Source organism: Chrysochloris asiatica, unplaced genomic scaffold, assembly GCF_000296735.1.
Source record: "Chrysochloris asiatica unplaced genomic scaffold, ChrAsi1.0 scaffold00035, whole genome shotgun sequence".
In the NCBI taxonomy this organism is placed as follows: Eukaryota; Metazoa; Chordata; class Mammalia; order Afrosoricida; family Chrysochloridae; genus Chrysochloris; species Chrysochloris asiatica.
In genome coordinates, this window is record NW_006408553.1 from 3,198,838 (window position 1) to 3,222,850 (window position 24,013).

Here is a 24,013-nt window from a genome sequence, read left to right on the forward strand (position 1 = left end):
TTGTGGTCAGACATCTCATGTTTCAGGAAGTTAGATGTGAATTTGAAAGTTTGTTGTGCTGCTAGGTTGTTTTCATTTAAGACAGTCTTTTAATCAGCTTCGTGAAGCCAGAGAGAACGGCTTACAAGAATTCCTTAACCACTTCAAATACATCAATGGAATATGTCTTCTAGTAAAAAAGGACAATATAAATAAACATTTTTAAGAACCTGTCAGGGACATCTGAGAGTCTACTGTAGGCGTTTCAGCAAGTGAGACACCTTTGTGCAGGTGGGACAAGCGGGCAGTGCAGGACGATGTGGGGCCACTGTACCCCTGGGGCCACCTCCTACCCTGCTACACTCAAAACATTACAGAGTGGAGAAAAAAGCCACAGCTTGCTCAGCTTCGATAAAAAGCGGATCAGAGTCTTTTCCATCTCAAAGAGAAGTGCATTGAGATACCCAACTTCATGGGGCCATGTGCCAAAAAGACAAAGAAAAATGGCCACATGAGCCCCCCCAATAAAAGATACACCCACAACCACCGACCATTAAAAAACAACAACAGTTAATGTCATGGCTCATGATAAAAAAAAAAAAAAAAAGATAAAATCTGACGTGCTTTCCAGAACGTTTTCCAAATCCTTAAAAACAGACAGGGTTTCCTCAAAAAGAAAATTCTGGTACTGGGTCCTTTCAGGGTCAGAAGCTGTCAAGCTGTGTTGACAAGATCAGAACTGAAAAGACTACAAAAATGGAAATACAAGGTGTGTTCACTACACATTAACAACGATTTCAGCGAAGCTCCCAAAATCTTTCAATATATAGCCATTGTTACACGTTGTGTTATTGTAGCATAGCTGTCGTAGCTGTCTCTGTAGGATCTGCCCAAGCTCCGTCACCGTAGCTGCCACCCTGACTCCGGATGCTGTAGTAGTCTTTAGAACCTCCACTCTGGGACACAAACAGGCTCTCACCGTAGCCTCGGTCCCCTCCACCTCTGGAGAAGCCATGGCCCTGGCCTCAGCGCCCCAGGAAGAAGCTCTGGCCTTCAGCAGAGCCAGCCCAATACCCTCAGGAGCGGTTGTCGGATGACTTGCCAGCCTAGTCCCCTCGACTCTGCCATCCATCTACAGCCATTCATGGCCATCATGGCATCCTTGGCATCGTCAGTGTTTTCGAAGGTGACAAACCCAAAGCCCCGTGAGCCCTGGATTTCCCTGTCTTTCACTACCGCCGCTTCAGAGATCACTGTTCTGGTGACTGCTCATTGGTTGTGCTAATCTTTTTTAATCCTGGAGCTCAATTTAGTCCAAGAACTCTGTTTCACAGGTGATATCCAGAATTGGGTAGAAACTGCTTAAGGATTACAACTAGCCTAGAAGCAGAGAATGAAAATGACATTAGGCATTCATTTGATAATCTAGTCCAAGAGCCTTCCACTCTATTTCCATTTAATGCAAATCAACTGGTATTTATTTAAATATATAATATACAAGCACTGAACTAGGTTCTAAGGGACTCAAGGATAGAAGAGGCATCATACAATCACATGCTATACCTGTAGCTCCTCCTCCATATTCCTGAGCCTGTTTTGGTTTGCTTTTCCTTTTTATTGGGTGAAAGTTTACAGAACTGGTCAGTTTTCCATTCAACTATTCATACATAGTTTGCTTCCTCTTATTGTTGCAATCCCACAATAAAATATCTTTTATCCCACTTCCTCCCTGAGTTTCCTATTTCATTTCCTTCTTCTTTCATAACCCTTCAGAGCTTTGTTCTTAGGTAAATCTTGTCCTTTTATTCTCAAATGGTTGATTATTCTAAGGTGTGCACGCATCCCTAATAGTATTATTCTCTTTATAGATCTGCCTATTCTGCTGAAAAAATGGGCCATGGGATTGAATTCAGTTCCAAACCTGAAGAGTGACCAAAGACCATAGTCTCAGAGTCCCACCAGTCTCTGTCTCACCAATATGCCTGGTCTTCACCGTGAGTTTGAGCTTTGTTCCACATTTTCTCCTACTCTATCCAGAATCTTCTAACATAATTGCTGTCAGAGAACTTAGTAGTGTTAGCCAGGCACTCTCTAGTTCTTCTGGTCTCACAGTCATGGAGGCTGGTGTGGTCCATTAGCCCACTGGACTAACTGTTTCCATGTGTCTAATTTTCATCACCCTTCTTTCCTCCAGACAGGGAGAGACCAATAGATGCACCTTAGATGGCCACTCAGGAACTTTTAAGACACCAGTTGGTACTCATCAAAGTAGGATGTAAAACATTGTCTTTGTAGGCTATGTTATGTCAATTGACGTTGTTGTTGTTAGTAACTGCCTTCAAGTCAGTTCTGACCCATAGCGACCCTGTACAGGGTTTCTGAGGCTGTAAATCTTTACCGGAGCAGAAAGCCTCATCTTTCTCCCTCAGAACTGCTGACCTTAAGGTTCATAGCCCAATTCATAACCACTACAATTGGTTTTCCCTAAAACTATGGTCCTGAGCCCCCAGGCCGAGTGACTCATTCCCTTAAGGTATTTGGTTATGTTGAAGAAGTTTCCATAACTGTGTCCCTTCTATGTTCTACCACAGACCAATAAATAACATCATGATAAACAGAAAAGATTGAAGTCGTGAAAGGCTTCATTTTGCTTGGATCTACAATCAGTGTTCATGGAAGCAGCAGTTAATAAATTAAACAATGTAGTACATTAGGCAAATCGGTTGCAAAAGACCTCTTTAAAGTATTTAAGGACAAAGATGTCAGTTGAAGGACTAAGTTGTGCTGACCACAAGCCATGGTATTTTCAATTGCCTAATATGCATGTGAAAGTTGGACAATAAAGACCATAGAATTAATGTATTTGAATTGTAGTGTTGGCAAGGAATATTGAAAGTATCATGGACTACAAGAAGAGCAAACAAATGTGTCTTGGAAGAAGTACAGCCAGAATGTTCCTTTAGAAGCAGGGATGGTGAGATTTCATCTCTCGTTCTTTAAACATGTTGTCAGCAGGGATCCATCTCTGAAGAAGGACATCAGGCTTGGAAAAGTGAAAAGTCAATGAAAAAGTGGAAAACCCCCAACAAAATGGATTGACACAATAGCAGTAACAATTGTCTCAATTTAATTTAAAATAGCAAAAATTGCGAGAATGATACAAGATCGGGCAGTGCTTCATTCTGTTGCAAATAGTCGCTACTGGTGGGAACCAACCCAAAGGCACCTAAAAGCATGCTTCACTACATTCATAGATACATTCACAGCAAAGGTAAAGACCCCTGTAACCTGAGCCTGTTTTACAAAAGCCTCCCAATATGGTCACATGCTATCTCTCCACCCCTCTTTCTCTATCTCATTCTCTAGCTCAGCTAGATGTTCAGCTGCCTGTAATGTCCCACATCTTTGTTACTTAATTTTAAATCATGCTTTAAACCTTGTTTCCAGTAGGCTCCAAAGCCTTCCCAACACAGCCCAGCATCAGTGAGCACCCATTTTATTCTTTCCATTTGAGGTTCATTGTCTGCATCATTCTATATCCCTTAAAATTCACTGTTTTGTAGTTTTGCACAATTTTCCTTCCTATTACATCTTACCAAAATCAGCCATCCTATTACAATACTTACAATATGCTAGATATTACTCAGGGGTGACCCAAAGATGAAGGACTTAAGGCAGAAACTGTGGATGGGAAATATTGATACACCCGTGATTGACAGGAAGTGGCATTTTTGCTTTGCTTTTTTTCCAGCCAATCTTTTATTCATTGGCTGTGAATGACTTCGCTCCCAAAATAAGAACTAAGCATGTGAAGTCGGAATTTTCTTTGTTCAGTGAAAAAAATGGAAAATGTAAAGAAAGGTGAAAGATATTAGTCTTATTTTGATCACTATTCTGAGGCTAAATGATGTTAATTTCATTGACTTTCAGTAATATTACACATCAACTTCTCACCTCGTTCCAGAAAGAAGAGGAATTTTTCTTCTATAATAGATTTATTCAAGTCTAAGAAACTTGAAACCCTATAGGACAGAGTTGTTGTTAAGTGTTGTTGAATCAATTCTGACTCTTAGGATTACCAAGGAGTAGCTGGTGAGCTTCAACCACCTACCTTGTGGTTCAAACTCACCTGGCAGTGTAGCACCTTAACACACAGTACTACATAGCATTTCCAAAGCTATAATCTTTTCAGAAGCAGAATGCCTCATCTTCCTCTTAAATAGCACCTCGTGGATTTGAATTACTGGCCTTTTTATTAGTAGTAAAACACTTATAACCACTGAACAACCAGGGTTCCTTATTTCAAGTTAAATTCTAAGAGAAAGGAGTCCCAAATAATGGCTTCCCCTTATAACAGGATTAGATTGTTAGGAAGTTTGGGAGAGAGTGAATATATTTTGCATATAAGAGGGATATAAATCATTGGAATCAGAAGAAAGCTTGTGGTTGGCAGCTTTGTAAGATGCCCCTCAATGATCCCCAGTTCCTGATATCCATGGCCTGTGTAACACCTTTCCCTTAGATGCAGATTGGATCTAATGTGCTGCCTAACATAATAAATAGAATACAAGCCAAAGTGATATGACGTCACTTCAAAGATTAGCTTACAAAAGACTATGATTTTCCTCTTGTTCCTTTTTCCCTCTAATGCTATCTCTGATGACCAGATGCCGTGTTGTGAGCTTCTCTCTGCAGTGCCTCATGTAGCAAGGAACTGAGGGCAACCTTTAGCCAAAGGCAGCAAGGAACTGAATCCAACAACCCTAGTTCTAACTATCTGGCAACAATCAGATGTATGAACTTGGGAGAAGATCCTTTCTCATCTGACTCTCAAAATGACCACAGCTCCAACGAAAACCTTTATTGCAGCCTGTGAGGTATCCTGAAGAAAAAATCTCAGCTAAGCAATGGCTGAATGTCTGACTTAAAGGAACTGTGCTATAATAAATGTTATAATGCTAAGACACTTATTTCAGGGTAAGTAAATCTGCTGCACAAGACCTTTTTAAAGTGTTGAAGAGCAAAGATATCAGCTTGAGGACTAAGGTGTGCCTGGCCCAAGCCATGGTATTTTCAATAACCTGATATGGATGTGAAAGCTGGACAGTGAAAAAGGAAGACCATGGAAGAACTGATGCTTTTGAGTTATGGTGTTGGAGGAGAATATTGAAAATGCCATGGGCTGCCAAAAGAACCAATAGATCTGTTTTGGAAGAAGTGCAGCCAGAGTGCTCCTTGGAGGCCAACATGCCCAAACATCGTCTCTCATACTTTGGGCATATTGTCAGGAGGGACCAGTCACTGGAGAAGGATATCATGTTTGGTAAAGTGGAAGGTCAGAGAAAAAGATGAAGACCCCCAATGAGATGGGTTGGCCAAGTGGCAGCATCAATGGACTCAAGCGTGGCAACAGTAGTGAGGTTGACCCATGATCAGGCAGTGTTACCTTCTGCTGTGCATAAGGTCTCTATGGGTCAGTACCGACTCAATGGCACCTAACAACAACAACAGATAATACACACATGATGGGCACCTTTCTTTGTATGTACAGGAATTGCAGTCTCCGTTTTACCACAACCAGACATTTTTTTTTCTTTAATCTTAGTGTTGTTGTTAAGTGCCATCGAGTCGGTTCCGACCCATAGCGACCCTGTATGGGGTTTCTGAGGAGCAGCTGGTGAGCTTAAACCTCCAACCTTGAAGTTCAAACATCTGTGCAGTCAGGCGCATTAACCCACAGGGCCACACCAGGACTCCTCTTTAATCTTAGATGGCCTTTTAAGTAAAAAGCATGATTCAGACAAAAGTCCTGGTATGGCACTGTAAAATAAGCCCTGGACCACGAGGTTGATTTGAACTGCAAGATCAGCAGTTCAAACACACCAGCAACTCCTCAGAAACCCTATACAAGGACGCTATGAGTTGGACCATACTTGTTAGCATTTAACAGCAACAACAAATACATTTTCTAGGACCTTCCCAAAGCCTTCTCTGCTTAATTGCACCACAGTATCATAGCCCTTCACCCGGGCAACCTAACTAATTGGTTCAAAGAATTCAATTTATATAAATATCAATTATGTAATCTGCAGGAGCATAAAGCCTCATCTTTTCTCAAAAAGCAGCTGGTGGGTTCGAACCACTCGTCTTGTGGTTTGCAGTCCAATGCTCATCCTATTTCCAGAATAAAAATACAAGGAAAAAAAAATATATTTTTAGTCAAGATATAAGCATAATTGATATTTTTATAAATTGAATTCTTTGACTAGTGGTTCGAGCCCACCAACTGCTTTTTTTTTTTTTTTTTTTTAATTTAAGGTTTTTATTGTGGATGGAGTGAAAGTTTACAGGGCACATCATCAGTTACATATTTAACAAATCATATAACTTGTTTCATTACATTGATTATAATCCCCCCATATACCATCAGTTAAAAGTATTTCTCTCTATCCACTTTAGCTTTTTAAAAAACACACAAACAAACAAACAAACAAAACCCACTCAGGCATATATAATAATTTATATCTCTAAAGGGCACATTCTGCAAGTCTGCGCCTGGCCACCAGTTCTTAGTCCTTTTCTTCTTAGTCCATGAATCTAGAGTCCTCAGCTGCTCCCCCTTTCCATGCCCCCATCTCTGCCTCCATCTCTGGCGCTGTTCTTTCTCTGGATAAGTTCCCGCATTCTATTTGTGTGTTCCTCTCTTGATGGTCCTATGGTCCTCTGTTTCTGGACTGTAAGATTAACCACTCCCCTTTTTTTGTTACAAAACTTCTACTTTATAAGTGTGACAGTTGCGATTAGTCATGATAACAGTTATTCACTATTGAATCTTACGAATCTTATCCCCATCTCCTTTCACCAGACCCATCTAGACAAGATGACAGCTATTCAATGGGGACTCTTTCTTTCCCCCGACACTCATAAACTAAGCTCTTTCTTGAAACCTTGTAAGCCAGTCACTTCGTGCCTTTATTGCCCCCTTATTTTAGATAGCCAATGTCTAAGTTGCCCATCCCTATCTACCCTGTGCACAGAGCGGATAGCATTGATACTTGATTTGAAGACTCTTTCCCTCTCTGTTGGTATTTAGAGTAACTACCGCTCTGAGTATAGGTCAGGTTCGTCATGAAGATGTATCTTCTGTCACTGTAGCTGTTCCAGTCTGCTTGTCCTTTCTAGTGGGAATGTCTCACCTCACAAGTTTGTGGATGGGACTCAGGACTCCACCTAAGGTCCTATACTCTGTAAAGGCTGTGCATGAGGCTATTTCACTGGGCAAGTTGTAGAACCCCTTTTAGGTATTCCAATCAGTTATAGGCTGAAGGCGGGCTTACAAGGTTTCTCTAATCATGTTTCCCAACATTCCTTTCTAACCCACTCAGGTGTCTGTTTTACAATAGTAGGCAAGGGAAACTAATATTCATAAGGCAGTCAAGGATTTTAGTATTATTTACCCTCTCACCAGCTGCTTTTTGAGAAAAAGATGAGGCATTATGCTCCCACAGAAGATTATAGCCTTGCTTTCCCCACCCCCTCACAAAGGGTTTTCTGCAAGAATACAGGTGTTGGTGAAAACCATCACAAAATCTAAGCCAAATTGAGAAAGGAAAAGACCCATATCAACATCGTTGTTATTGGACATGTCAATTCCAGCAAGTCAACCACTACTGGTCACCTGATCTCCAAATGTGGTAGAATCGACAAAAATATAAATACAAATATCCTCCTGTGGAAACTTGAGACCAGCAAGTACTATGTGACCATCAATGATGCCCCAGGACACAGGATTTTATCAAATACATGATTACAGGAAACTACAGGCTGAGTGTGCTATTGTGATTGTTGCTGGTGGTGTTGGTGAATTTGAAGATGGTATCTCCAAGATGATATGATCAAGAGCTTATAATTCTGAAGGAAGAAGTCAAAGGCTCATTGAAGTCATTGGCAAAATACAAGGCACCAGGAATTGATGGAATAAAAATTGAAATCTTTCAACAAAGTGAAGTGGCACTTGATGTACTCACTCATCTATGCCAAGAAATTTGGAAGACAACTACCTGGCTAACTGACTGTAAGAGATCTGTATTTGTGCCCATTCCAAATAGAGGTGACCCAACAGAATATGGAAATCATTGGGCAATACTATTGCTATCCTATGTGAGTAAAGTTTTACTAAAGGTAATACAGCAGTGGCTGCAACCATACATTGACAGAGAACTTCCAGAAGTTCAAGCCAAATTCAGAACAGGACATGTAACAAAGGATATCATTGCTGACGTCAGATGGATCTTGTCTGAAAGCTGAGAATACCAGAAAGTTGTGTACTTGTGTTTTATTAGCTATGCAAAGGCTTTCAATTGTGTAGATCATGACAAGCTATGGAGAACTTTGTGAAGTCTGAGTATTCTAGATCATTTAATTGTGCTCATGAGGAACCTGTACATAGACCAAGAGGCAGTTGTTTGAAGAGGACAAGGAAACACTGAAGGGTTTAAAAATTAGGACAGGTGTGCACTAGTGGTGTATTCTTTTACCATACTTATTCAATCTGTAAACTGAACAAATAATGCAAGAAGCTGGATTGGAGGAATACTCATTAACAACCTGAGATATGCAGATGATACAACCTTGCTTGCTGAAAGTGATGAGGACTTAAAATACTTACTGATGAAGATCAAAGACCACACAGCCTTCAGTATGGGTTGCACTTCAATGTAAAGAAAACAAAAATCCTCACCACTGGATCAATAAATAACTTCCATATAAATGGAGAAGAGATTGAAGTTGTCAAAGACTTCATTCTTCTTGGATCAACCATCAACACTCATGGAAACAGCGGTCAAGAAATAAAACAATGTATTGCACTGGGCCAATCTGCTGCACAAGACCTCTTCAAAGTGCTGAAGAACAAAGATGTCAATTTGAGGACTAAGGTGTACCTGACCCAAGCCATGGTATTTTCAATAACCTCATATGCATGTGAAAGTTGGACAGTAAATAAGGAAGACCATAGAAGAATTGATGCATTTGAGTTGTGGTGTTGGAAGAGAATATTGAAAGTACCATGGGCTGCCAAAAGGACCAACAGATCTGTGTTGGAAGAAGTGCAGCCAGAGTGCTCCTTGAAAGGTAGGATGGCTAGACTTTGTCTTTCATACTTGGACATATTGTAAGGATGGACAAGTCACTGCAGAAGGATATCATGTTTGATAAAGTGGAGGGTCAGAGAAAAAGAGGAAGACCCCCAATGAGATGGGTTGGCACAGTGGCACCAGTGATGGGCTCAAATATAGCAATGATTGTGAGGCTGGTCCAGGATCAGGCAGTGTTTCATTCTGCTGTGCATAAGTACCGACTCGATGGCACCTAACAATAACAACAACAAATCTCTAAGAATGGGCAGACCCATGAGCATGCCCTTCTGGCTTACACTCTGGGCATGAAACAGCTAATTCTGGTGCTAGTACAATGGATTTCACTGAGCCACCCTAAAGCCAGAAGAGATACGAGGAAATCGTTAAGGAAGTACCTACATTAAGAAAATTGGCTACAACCATGACACAGTAGTATTTGTGACAATTTCTTGCTGGAATGGTGACAATATGCTGGTGCCAAGTGCTAACATGCCTTGGTTCAAGGGATGGAAAGTCACCTGTAAGGATGGCAATGCCAATGGAACTACATTGCTTGAGGATTGCAATCTCAAGTTTGGCAGTTCGAATCTACCAGTCGTTCTAAGGGAGAAAGATAAGGCTTTCTGTTCCCGTAAAGATTTACAGCCTCCGAAACCCTGTGCAGGGTCACTATGAGTCAGAACCAACTCCACAGTACTTAACAACAACAACAACCAAATCGTCCAACTGACAAGCCCCTGCATCTGCCTCTCCAGGATGTCTACAAAATTGGTGGGATTAGCACTGTTCCTGTGGGCAGAGTGGAGACTGGTGTTCTCAAACCAGTCATGGTGGTCACCTTTGCTCCCGTCAATGTTACCACAGAAGTAAAGTCTGTTGAAATGCACCATGAGGCTTTGAGTGAAATTCTGCCTCCGGACAATGTAAAGAATGTTTCTGTCAAAGATGTTTGCCATCCAATGTGGCTGGGATCAACAAAAATGATCCACCAATAGAAGTAGCTGGCTTCATTGCACAGGTGATCATCCTGAACCATCCAAGCCTGGATGTGCTGGATATGCACCTGTGCTGAATTGTCACACAGCTCACAGTGCTTGTAAGTTTGCTGAGCTCAAGGAGAAGATTGATCGCCAGTCTGGTAAGAGCTAGAAATGGTCCCAGATTCTTGAAGTCTGGTGACACTGCCATTGTTGACATGGTTCCCGGCAAGCCTATGTGTGTTGAGAGCTTCTCAGACTGCCCTCCTCTGGATAATTCCCTTGTTCATGGTATGAGGCAGTCTGTTGCTGTGGGTGTCATCAAAGCAGTGGACAAAAAGGCTGCTGGAGCTGGCAAAGTCACCAAGTCTGCTCAGAAACCTGAGAAAGTTAAATGAATATTACTTTTAACACCTGCCTATCCAGTCTTTATCAGTTGTAGAAGAATAGTCTCAGAACTGTTTGTCTCAATTGGCTGTTTAGGTCTAATAGCTGTTGTTGTTGTTAAGTGCCATTGAATCGGTACTGACTCATAGTGATCCTATGTACAACAGAACAAAACACTTCCCGGTCCTGGGCCAACTTCACAATTGTTGCCACAATTGAGCCCATTAATGCTGCCACGTTGCTAATCCATCTCGCTGGGGGTCTTCCTCTTTTTCTCTGACTCTCCACCTTACCAAACATGATCTCCTTCTCCAGCCCCTCTTGACAGTATGTCTGAAGTATGAGAGACGAAGTCTGGCTATCTTGGCCTCCAAGGAGCACTCTAGCTGCACTTCTTCCAACACAGATCTGTTTGTTCTTTTGGTAGCCCATGGCACTCTCAATATTCTCCTCCAACACCATAACTCAAATGCATCAATTCTTCTATTGTCTTCCTTATTCACTATCCAGCTTTAGTATGCATATGAGATTATTGAAAAAACCATGGCTTGGGTCAGGTGCACCTAAGTCCTCAATTGACATCTTTGCTCTTCAGCACTTTAAAAAGGACTTGTGCAGCACCTTTGCCTAATGCAATATGTCCTTTGATTTCTTGACTGCTGCTTCCATGAGTGTTAATGGTTGTTCCAAGAAAAATGAAGGCCTTGACAACTTCATTCTTGCTCTGTTGATAAGAGTGTTGTTAAAGTGGTTAATGATAACAATGAGTAGTAAAACCTTCAGAAGGAAAGGAATGTTATGTGGACCATTTGTTTCCTTTTGTATGGCAGTTTTAAATTATTAGTTTTTAAATCAGTACTTTTTAAATGGAAACAACTTGACCAAAAATTTGTCACAGAATTTTGAGACCCATTAAAACAAATTTTAATGAGGAAAAAAAAAGATTACAGCCTCAGAAATCCTAAACAGAATCACTATGAATCGGAACTAAATCCACAACATGTAACAAGAAGAAGAAAAAACGGTTAATTATCAGTAGAAACTAAGATAGCATAAACAATTATGTGCATTCCAATGATGAAGGGATGCAACCTAAGGGTAAGTAGAAGAAACTAGCTGAAATATAGAGAGAAAAATGCAGCTGAATTAAAGAGGATATGGACCATCTTGTTGAGGGTCTTCCTCTTTTTCACTGGGTCTTTTCTACTTTACCAAGCATGATGTTCTTCTCCATGAACTGGTCCCTCTTAATAACATGTCCAAAGTATGTAAGCTGAAGTCTTACCATCCTCACTTCTAAGGGACATTCTGACTATATAAACAGGTGGTGGTGGCAGAAGTTGAGTGCCGTCAAGTTGGTTCCAACTCACAGCGAGCCTGTATAGGATTTCAGAGGCTGTAAATCTTTATGGGAGCAGAAAGCCTCATCTTTCTCCCACAGAGTGCATGGTAGGTTCAAACTGCTGATCTTGCCATTAAAAGCCCAACTTGTAACACACGAGGCTACCAGGGTTCCTTATATAAACAGGTTTGTGGTTGTTAAGTGCTATCAAGTCAGTTCTGACTCTTAGAAACCCTATAGAGGCTTTCCCAGGAGTGGCTGGTGGATTTGAACTGCCTGCCTGGTAGTTAGCAGTCAAGCACTTGTCCTACAACACTACACTAGGTCATGTAGACTCTTAGAAGTAAGGAAGAAAGAGAAAAAGAGATACAGACCCAGGGATTCCTTGAGTTACTTATCTACCAAACTGCTTAAAGAGGAAAACATGCTTGATCCAAGGGGAAAAGTCTGACCTCAATTTACTTACCCTCTAAGGACATGGAAGAGGGAAGTTGGTGGTGAGTGGGATGATATAACATAGCACAGCGTACCGCGGTGGTAACCAGTTCCAGAGCTATATTGTCTAAGTTCAAATTCCAGCTTTGCCACTTAATAGATCACTGACAAATTATTCAACCTCCCACTCTTGATCTGAAAATGAAGCAAATAATAGCACTACATTAGGAATTCTGTGAGGCTTAAATGAGTTGATACATGTAAAGTTATGAATGGTGGTGGTGGTGTGCCATGGAGTTGGTTCCAACTCATAGCAACCCTGTATAGGGTTTCTAAGGCTGTAAATCTTTACAAGAGCAGAAAGCCTAATCTTTCTCCTACAGAATGGCTGGTAGTTTTGAACTGCTGACCTTGAGGTTAGCAGCCTGACTCGTAATCGCTCCACTACCAAAGCTCCTTAAAAGCTATTAATAGTTGAACACATAATAAGTGATCAATAAATTTTAGTTGTTACTAAAAAAGGAGCTCTTATGACACATGGCTACATGCTTGGCTGATAACCAAAAGGCCTGAGATTCACACTCACCAGCTATCCCATGGGAGAAAAGACCAAATGATCCACTCCTATAAAGATTACAATTTAGCAAACCCTGTGAGGCAGATCTACTGTTAGAGATGTGTATCTGAGGCACAACTTGTTTAGTTTAATACAGAGTGACTCCATTTCCTGATAAAATTTTGTCAGTCTGGTCAGTCATAAAGGAAGTTTTTCCTTAAAGAGGGAGTTAACAAGGAAATGGGCAGCTGCAGGGCTTGCATGGGAGAAAGTCATTATCTTGGTACGCTGACTGGTGTGAGGTTTGGGACTCTGAATGCACTGAGTGGCTGGTGGAGTAAAGGGAAAGAGAAGAGGTGATAATACAGGACTCAAAGGGAGTTTTTAAAAGCATTTTAACTCTCTCTGGAACTCTGATTATGTTCAAGAAGTCACAGAAAGGATCAAAGTCCCTTTCTAGTAAGTGAACAAAAAAAGAGATTGCTTGGAAACACAAAGAAATGTTCTAAAGTGAAAATAACATTTAAGAATTTTCGACAAGTCTTGCCTCCAAAAAGAACCTTTATAAATAACAATTGTCCTTTCCAAGGCATCATTTCCATTGAAATAGCATGCTGATTAAAGGGAACACAATATTCTAGGGTAAAAATATGCCTCTTCTCCCCACGATTCTCTTATTTGGGAGTGAGTGTGCAGTTCTGTTCTGAAAGAAAATCTAAAGAGAAACACATACCACTTCCTTCCTTAAACCTACAAATCTACCAAAACAGGCATGATTACAATACCCTCTGTATTACTACAATCTTGTGATTAGGACAAGTGTTAAACAAAAATAAGACAAAAAAAAAAGACAGAAAGAAGGAAAAAGGAGGAGGGGGAGAAAGAAGAAGACAAGGAGGAAAACAAGTAACAAGCAGTCAGCCATCTTGCCTACATTCTGTTATACAAAAATTTGGCAGTGACATCTGCTTTGATGGCATTTCTAAGTCAAAGAATCACAGAAATTGCCAAGTCAAAGAATTTAATACTCCTCTTTTATATTCCTGTTCAATTGTGTGTTAGTCCTGGTGTGGAGCTGTAGGATAAGCACTCAACCTCAAGGTCAGTTTGAACAGCAAGTTCGGCGGTTCAAACTCACCAGCCACTCCTCAGAAACTTTATGCAGGATGGCTATGAGTTGGAACCAACTGGATGGTACTTAACAACAACAAACATAAATTCAGCTTCAACCACTAGTGTGTACACAGTATGTGTGTGATTGCACAGGGGTGCACAGATCTCTTCCTTTGACTGAATCTACTTGCTCTCTCAAGAATCAATGCTGTAGAGATATCTAGCAAAGTTGGGTCAAGGGTCAAGCCAGGCAGCCAGTACCCTAAAGCTCTAATCTATAAAGTGTACTTTTAAATATCACTAGAACTATATTGGAAGGAAGAAAAATACATTTACCCAGTGCACTCAGAGTAGAGGCCTATGTGATTGGACAGAATGATATGCCAATCTATAAGCTGCTCCTCGGAAACTCCATACAGGGTCACTATAGGTTGGAATGGACTCAACAGCACTAAACATAACATAACTCAGGGTAGAAGACTTGGAAAGAATGATATGACAATCTAAAGGGAGAGGAAGAATGCAAGTGATAAGAACTCCAGGGGGCAAAGCCAAGAAAGTGATCTAAGGAATTCTAGCATTTTCTATTATGCTAAATGAGCTATAAGTAGGAGTCCTGGTGCAGTGCTGTAGGATAAGCTCTGAACTGCTAACCACAAGGCCAGCAGTTCAAACCCACCAGTGGTTCCTTGGAAACCTTATACAGCATCGCTATGAGGCAGAACCGACTCAACTCGATAGCACTTAACAACGTCAACAACATATGTCAGCTTGTACAACATCTTCAATTAATCTCAAGGAATATAGTAAAATGTCAAAAAGTTACCTGACAAAATCAGGTTAAATGTTCTAATTTAACATAAATTGTTTTATTAATAAAACATAAATGTGTGCTTTTTTCATAGAATTTTTATAAAGGAGAGGAAATTATGAAATTCAGCAAACAGTATTAGTCCCATAGAAGAGAATTGAGTGAGGATGTAGGCTGGCCTTTTAAACTTTCACAATAGAATGACATCTTTGCCTCCCACACATCTGCTTTCTGAAACATTTGGATCTGTCTGCAATCAACAGAGTGAAATGCCGGCCTTTCAGGCAGGCTTGTCAGAGAACTCAACCATGAATTGATGTGGAGCCAGCCCTTGCCAATGGCTTGCTTGAGACATCTGATATTTGAGAGAGACAGCTTAGCAGATGTGTTAACTACCCATGCCCAATGCTAACCTTTCTCTGTTTCAGACGGGATCAGGAAGCAACCTACCTAGGCCATGTTTGCTTCAACTCCCTGTAGAAATGACTTCACTGAGTTAAAATTTAGCCTCTTTCTCTTATTCTCTTATCCATTTTTCTTGCCTAAGGCAATATGGCAAAGATGGATTTTCCTATCTACATCATCCACTTCAGCTATATTCCATGCTACTATGAATCAAAACTGATTCAATGACACTAACAACAACAATGTATAGGATCATATTTGTAAATAGAGAGTTTTACTATATTTTTGGAGCCGTGGTATGGCCCAGTGGGTTAATGCACCAGACTGCAAAGCCATTTTAACTGCAAGGTTGGCAGTTCAAGCTCACCAGCTGCTCCTTGGAAACCCTATACAGGTTCTCTATGGGTTGGAAGCGACTCAATGGCACTTAACAACAACAACACACTTAGGGCAATAATTGTGAGGTTGGCCCGGGATCGTGCAGTGTTTCGTTCCATTGTGCATAGAGTCACTATGAGTCTGTACTAACTCGATGGCACCTAACAACAACAACAACACAGGTAGGAGTCTTGGTGTGGTGCTGTGGGCTAATGAGCTGGACTGAAAAGTCGGTTTGAACAACAAAATCAGTGTTTCAAGCTCACCAGTAGCTCATTGGAAACCCTATACAGGGTCACTATGGTCAGAACCAATTCCATGGCACTTAACAACATCAAAAAACACACAACCAGCATTCCTTAGGAACTCAATATCCTTTCTATAAAGGATATTGTATAATGTATATTAGGTTCATCCCTACATTTTAAAAAAAAATCTGTGTAAAAGTAATTATTTAAAATTACTTTTGGTGTTTTAACTTTTGCCTTGTCTATCAGAGTACTAAGCTAAATCTAGAAACATTATCAGTAAATGACTAATTTCCAGAGGTATTGAGATGCAGATTAATGCCACTACAGATTCAAGGTCCCCAAGCTCAAGCATATGCAAATTCAAACTGAAACTGAAGAAAATGAAAACAAATCCAGGAGTGCCAAAATATGACCTTGAAAATATCCCACCTGAATTTAGAGATAGCTGAAGAACAGATTTGATACATTAAACACTAAAGACATACGACTAGAAGAGTTGTGGGATGACATCAAGAACATCATACAGGAAGAAAGCAAAAAGTCATTAAGAAGACAAGAAAGAAGGAAATGATCAAAATGGATGTCAGAAAAAACACTGAAACTTTCTCTCCAATGTAGAGATGCTAAAGCAAATGGAAGAAATGAGGTACAAAAGCTGAATAGAAAATTTCAAAGGTCAGCTTGAGAAGACAAAGACCAATATTACAAAGAAATGTGCAAATATCTGGAGTCAGAAAACCAAAAAGGAAGAAAATGCTCAGCATTTCTCAAGCTGGGGGAGCTGAAGAAAAAATTCAAGACTTGAGTGTCGTTATTGAAGGATTCTCTGGAGAAAGCATCAAGAGAAAATGGAAGGAATACACAGAGTCACTGTACCAAAAGGAAATGGTTGGCATTCAACCATTTCAAGAAGTACCATATGATCAAGAGTCAATGATACTGAAGGAAGAAGTCCAAGGTGCATTGAAGGAATTGGCAAAGAACAAGGCACTAGGGATTGATGGAATAAACATTGAAATCTTTCAAAGTGAGGTTGCACAGGAGGCACTCACTCATCTATGCCAAGAAATTTTGACAATAACTATCTGGCCAACTGATTGGAAAAGATCCGTATTTGTGCCCATTGTTAAGAGAGGTGGCCCAATGGAATGCGGAAATCATCAGGCAATCTCTTTGGTATCCCATGAGATTAAAGTTTTACTAAAGGTCATACAGAAACAGCTGCAAGCATACATTGGCCGAGAATTTCCAAAAGTTCAAGCCGGATCTAGAAGAGCACGTGGAATGAGGGATATCATTGCTGATGTCCGTTGGATCTTGGCTGAAAGCAGAGAATACCAGAAAGGTGTTTACCTGTGCTGTATTGACTAGGCAAGGCTTTTGATTATGTGGATCATGACAGGCTATAGACAACATAGCGAAGTATGAGTATTCTGGAACATTTAATTGTTCTCATGAGGAATCTGTACATGGACCAAGAGGTAGTTGTTCTAACAGAACATGGGAACACTGAATGTTTTAAAATTAAGAAAAGTGTGTGACAGGGTTGTATTCTTTCACCATACTTATTCAACCTGTATGCTGAGCAAATAATCTGAGAAGCTGGGTTGTATGAAGAAAAATGTGGCATCAGGTTTGGAGGAAGACTCATTAACAACCTGCAATATGCAGATGATACAACTTTGCTTGCTGAAAGTGAAGAGGACTTAAAATACTTACTGATGATTATCAAAGAACACAGCCTTAGGTATGGATTGCATATCAATGTAAAGAAAACAAAAATCTTCACCACTGGACCAACAAGCAACATTCTTATCAACGGAGAAAAGATTGAAGTCAAGGATTTCATTCTTCTTGGATCAACTAGACAAGAAATCAAGCAACGTATTGCATTAGGCAAATCTGCTGCATAAGAGCTTTTTAAAGTGTTGAAGAGCAATGATGTGAACTTGAGGACTAAGGTGTGCCTGACCCAAGCCATGATATTTTCAAAACCTCATATGCATGCAAAAACTGGACAGTGAATAAGGAAGCCCATAGAATAATTGATGGTTTTGAGTTACAGTGTTGGAGGAGAATATTGAAAAGTGCCATGGGCTGCCAAAAGAACCAACAGATCTGTGTTGGAAGAAGTGCAGTCAGAGGAGAGTGATCTTTGGAGGCCAGGATGGCCAAACTTCATCTCTCATACTTCAGACGTATTGTCATGAGGGACCAGTCGGTCAAGAAGGATATCATGTTGTAAAGTGGAGAGTCAGAGAAAAAGAGGAAGACCCTCAGCGAGATGGATTGGTAAAGTGGCAGCATCAATGGGCTCAATTGTGGCAACAATTGTGAGGTTGGCCCAGGATCGGGCAGTGTTTCATTCTCTTGTGCATAGTGTTGCTATGAATTGGTACCGACTCGATGGTACCTAACAACAATAACAAGAAGCTCAAGGAAACCTTCCATACTGCTTAGCATGCAATCCATCTATTTCCATAATGAGCTGTCCCAGTTTCATAAAACTTGAATTCACTTTTTCCTCCAATATCCCTCTATCTACCCCAATACCCCTCTGCTTGCAAATGTCTATTCTCACAAGTAGCATCCACTAATGGCTGTCAAGTAGACTCCAATTCATGATGACCCCATAGGTGTCAAAGCAGAATTGTTTTCCTTCCAGTTTTCAATGCCTGATGCTTAGGAAGTAGATTGCCAGGCCTTTCTACCAAGGTTCTTCTAGTTTCATTCAAACCACCAACTTTTTTGTTAGCTGCCAAGTATGTTAACCATTTACACCAACCAGGGGCACCATCAAATTTGTCATACTCCCTTATTATTTATAACATATCTTCCCCACCCCTCCATGGTCCTTCCTGCTTCTTTATTTTCACATCAAAAGAGGGGCTCCCCCTCCATCATCTTCAGGTTAACCCCATCAGTGCTAATGATAATACTAAATATTACTCATTGACTACTTACAAGATGCCAATCAATATGTTAAGCATTTTCTAAGTTTGATCTTATTTAAATTTCTTTACATAACTACAAGGAGGTGTTATTATTACCCACATTTTACATATCTGAAATTACACAATTAATCTGTGGGGAATCCAAGCATTGAATGTAGGCTGCCCACCTCCAGAATATACATTTCCCCCTTATATTCTGCTGCCATGATGCGCTCTGGATCTCATTTAGTTTGGTGTCCTCAGCTAGAATTTAATTAACTGTCTACTATCTTCTGTATCTTACTCTATTCTTGCTCCCACACATTTGTCACTTAAAATATTTAGATGTCTCTTCAATCAGAATTATGACACTTTCTTTTAGCAATTAAGCATGCTCATGTCTCCAATTCTAAAAACAAGCAAATCAAACTGTTCTTTCTGCTGTACAAATTAAATATCTTAGACTCCATGGCACATAACTACCACCACCACCATACACCACTTCACTCCTTTCCTCCATAGATAATCTTATGAAAAAGTTCGTTTCCATTCATCTCTACTTTCCTGACATTCTGTTCACTTATTAAACGAGTGCTCTCTGTTTTCTTTTCTTACTACTCCATTGAAATTGTCTAGGTCAAGGATAGACAAATCTTCGTCTCTAAATCCAATGGATAATCTTTGCAATTCTTATCTCAGTTGATTCTCGACAGCAGTTAAAATTTTTGTTTACTCCAGCTTGAAACTTTCTAATTCCTTGTCATGTGTGATTGCTGTATGCATCAGACATCTTGCATTTTCTCCCACAGATCTGTTGATCACCCCTTGCTACTTTGCTGACAGTCCCAAGATTCTGCCCTATATGGACCACATCAATATATTCCCTTACCTACTGAGTCAGCCAACAGAGAGTCCTAGCAAGAGATTGTAAGAAGGAAAGAGAGTGAGATCACTATTCCCCTGACTCTTTGGCAGAGTCACCAAGGTCTGGCTGATTCCCTTCACCTAAAATCCCAACTCCTTTTGAGTCCTCTTTTCTTGATGACCCTCTACCTCTGAGTTCCTGTAACCTTTCCTCCCAGTGGACTAAGAGATGGCAACAGTTCCACTGTTTACTGTTTATAGTTTCAGGATACTGTACTCTTCTTTGTGTCTGACCTTCATCTTGCTCAGACTCTGTAAGTAATCCCCTCATTAAACTCCTTAAATTATCCTAATTTGAATATGCATTGCAAGTTGGGTTCTCCAGAAGCAGATGCTGAGAAAGAACCTGGCATTCAGGATATTTAATAGGCACATATCTAAAGAAAGATGTGGGAAAAGCAGGATGGAGGAAAGGGAAAAGTAGAATTGCTGTGTGTGTCTAAAGCCTCCCCAATCCCAGGTGAGCACATATGGCCCATCAGAATTGTCATACCACAATGGTTCATTGCCCAGAAAGGATGTGTTCTTGGTTGAGGAATCTCTCTGATGCTAAATGAGCTGGTAACTAGAAGCTGTCAGCAGATACCACTTCTGAGAACAGGGGCACTAACTCTGGCCTTGAAATGAGATCTTACTGTTATATCCATTCGTTGTTCTGCTCAAATCTACTTCTTCATATATATTTGGGGACAAGGTTCTCCAGCATTTTGGTGGATTTCAATTCTTGGTCTCTGAGAGTTAAAGGTTCATACTACAACCTACATTGCAGCTGGTCTCGAGACTGCACAGCCTGTTATAAAGTTCGTCATCTTGCTTCTCCTCTGTCTCTTTGATATGGTCTTCATCTTCAGCTATCCTCTCTGCTGCTCTGTGTGACTTACTTATTAGCATGGTATAGATTATCAACCCAAAGGCAGATGTGACCTCATCACCAAGTTCTTCTCAGGTTCCCATGGCTTTACTTGTCTATTTAACATCACAACCAAGCAATGAGAGTACAAAGAAGCACCTATGTAGAGCATCTGTGCACCACACATATTCCTCCTTGCCACCTTTATGTAGCAACAGCCCTACCTCCCCATGATGAAAATCCTCAAATAGAAAGAATATATATTGCTTATAGTTCACATTATTGCACAGCAGTTGGCACTTCTGAAAGGGTAAGGTCTGAATCAGTTTTGTTAAAAATAGCCATTGAGATCTCAGGGAACATGCATGACACTAAGGATGTCTCTGCTACCCATGGCTTTTGGAAGGTTCCTGTATTCACACAGCAAGACTTTTCTTGGCTATGATGCACAATATGTTTGCTTAGCCTTAATATTGCAAGGGCAAGGGAACTTCAACTTTGCTTAATGAGTCCCTCTTTTTTTTTTTTTCACTTTACGTTACATTTATTTTACCATTGTTTACAATATGTTTTACTTATTGCACATACTTCTGCTACCCTGTTTGCAAAAGTGAGAAACACTCTAGTTACAGTTTGTCACAGCTTGTAAACTACAAGGATTTGTAAGTTTCTGCTTAGAGAGTACCACCTATTACAAGTGCATGCTACATAGGCAGTTTGAAAGTATCATAAAAAGCATAACAGTATTAAAAACATGGTTATGATTTGAGAACATATATATATATAGCTAGCATAGTGGTTACGAATCCGGCTGTGAACCTTAAGGTCAGTGGTTCGAAACTACCAGTCGCTCCGCGGGAGAAAGATGAGGCTTTCTACTCCCGTAAAGATTTACACCCTTGGAAACCCTGTACAGGGTCGTTATGGGTTGGAACCGACTCGTCGGCACTTAACAACAACAACATATATAGATATACATAGCAGGTTTTCTTGGCTGTAAACTTTATGGAAGCAGATCACCTGGTCTTGCTCCCATGAAGTCCCTCTTTGTGATCATTTGCTATTCCTAAGGAATCCTGGTATGGCACTGAAGGATCAGCACTGGACTACTAACCACAAGGTTGGTGGTTCAAACCCACCAGCTGCTCCTCAGAAACCCACTATAGCGTCACTCTGAGTCTGAACAGCACTTAGCAACAATTACCCCTAAGGCAAGAATTTGACCAAACAAGTTTGTTTAGAGATTTTCTTGTTCAGCATAATTATTTCAATGTTTGTTGTTGTTGTTGTTGTTAAGTGCCATCGAGTCGGGTCCAACCCATAGCGACCCAGTACAGGGTTTCCGAGGGTGTAAATCTTTACGGGAGTAGAAAGCCTCATCTTTCTCCCGCGGAGCGACTGGTAGTTTCGAACCGCTGACCTTAAGGTTCACAGCCCAACACATAAATATGTCCTGATTGTTTGGCTGACAAAATTAACACAATACTAAAAGTAAAGAGTTAACTTATGGCTGAGGATGTTGTATCATTTCAGTGTGCCAAAAATTGTTTTATTGCTTCTCTCAATTTGTTTATTTTGAGACCACAAACTATGTATGTCCAATTCACCTCTACCATTCCAACATCAGTTTCTTTATTTGGAAGTATATCTCTCTTTTCCCAATATTCTAAAAGTTTGTCCGTGTTCCTGGCCTGCTAAGTAGTAGTCTTATTATCTAAAAAGAGAGGACCCCATAGCCATGTTTAAGTATAGGCCAGAGTCCTAAAACATTGCAGGCACTATACTCATATATGAAATGTGGTCCTTGTTCTTTAAAAGTGAAGATGTCCTACTTAATTAAATAAGAATAACCTTTAAATGTGACATTTTTAGCATGGTTTCTGTGCCAAATTTGGTTTATCCAATTATATCTTTTGAGATATATAAAAGGATAGGTTCTTATTAAGCCTACGGAAATAACCATTAAATTAAAGTGATTCAGTAAAGGCTGAATACTAGTATTTACTATTTCATTATCATTATAAGCAGTTTTTCAGATAAGAGCAATCAAAATGTTATCTTTTGTATATAATCATCATATATTCCACCTGTAGTGCCTACTACAGAAAACCTATTTACATGTGTACAGTATTTACAATAAGTAAATTTTAGCTCAATGTCTGTTAACAAGTAGTAATTTTTCTGACTGAGCAATTTTTAAGTTCCATTACTAAAACCATCACTGTGTTTCAATGTTTTAACATAATCTCTATTAAGATTTCTCATATTTTTTCTGAATTCTGAAGCAGTCAGTTGTAACAATATAGCAAATACAGTTTTATAGTAGATTTCAGAAGTATGTTGTAGATGTTGTTAGATACTGTTGAGTTGGTTCCAAATCATAGTGACCCTAAATACAACAGAAGAAAGTACTGCCCAGTCCTGTGCCTTACACACAATTATTATGTTTGAGTCCATTGTTGCTGCCACTGTGACAACTCATTTTGTTAGGAATCCTCCTCTTTTTCACTGACCCTCAACTTTACCAAGCATAATGTCCTTCTCCAGGAACTGGTCCCTCCTGACAACATGTCCAAAATATGAAAGATGAAGTTGCACCATTCTGGCTTCTAAGGAATATTCTCGTTGTACTTCTTCCAAGACAGATTTGTTTGTTCTTCTAAAAGTGATAAATAAATAAAATGATACTTTCAATTTATTCACCAACACAATTCAAATGTATGGTTTATTAAATTGAAGGTTGGATATCATCAAAAAGAAAGACAAAAGATTTCCTTATATGTCTACCAGAAAATAGAACAATATTTAAAATATATATATTTACAATTCTAATACCTCTTGTTCCACTGACCAGAGAAAACAGTCTGCATTACCTATTCATCTACTTTTGGACTAGAATAGTCCTGGATATCATGAGTATTAAGTTCTTTAATATAGTCTCTCTGCTGCCCACTGAATGGCAGCAAAGATATTAACTTACACTAGGAAGTCCGTACCCATGATGCTGTTTCCTACAGTATCAAAAGTTAAGAATATCAAGTGTCCTATTCAATAAGAATTTGAGGCCATTATTCCTTTGCTTTTTCTTCCAGAAGCTTCAATTTCTGATATATAACATAGAACTACGACTTCTGAGCAACAGTGAGGGAAGATTAGAAATTTCCTGTTGAATGCAAGACTAAAACTGGTTCTGGCTCTGATTTTTATTAACTTAGAAATCAGTATATCAAATGTAGGCAGGTAGACTACTGTTATAATTGTCAAAAGAAAAGAATTTAAGTGATTCAAACAGAGCATTATTCAACTAATATACATCAGAAATTCACTGGAGATTAGGGGATTTCTTGAGTGGAACTAGAATTTTAATTTTGTGAAGAGGGGAGTAAGTGCTCTTGGGGTTTGGTTCAGGTAGCATTGTGCTCTCTAATTGTTATGAAACTTGCAATTTGCATAGTTAAGGAATGTTCTGTTTTTTCCTGACCCTTGCTCAGGATCACTGTTGCATTCCCATCTCAACAACTTTGGAACTAATTTT

General features: G+C 39.9%; 1 pseudogene; it reads left to right on the top strand.

Moving 5' to 3' along the window:
- Positions 1–1,072: 1,072 nt before the first annotated feature.
- On the top strand, positions 1,073–10,491 carry LOC102825196 (annotated as a pseudogene).
- Positions 10,492–24,013: the final 13,522 nt, after the last annotated feature.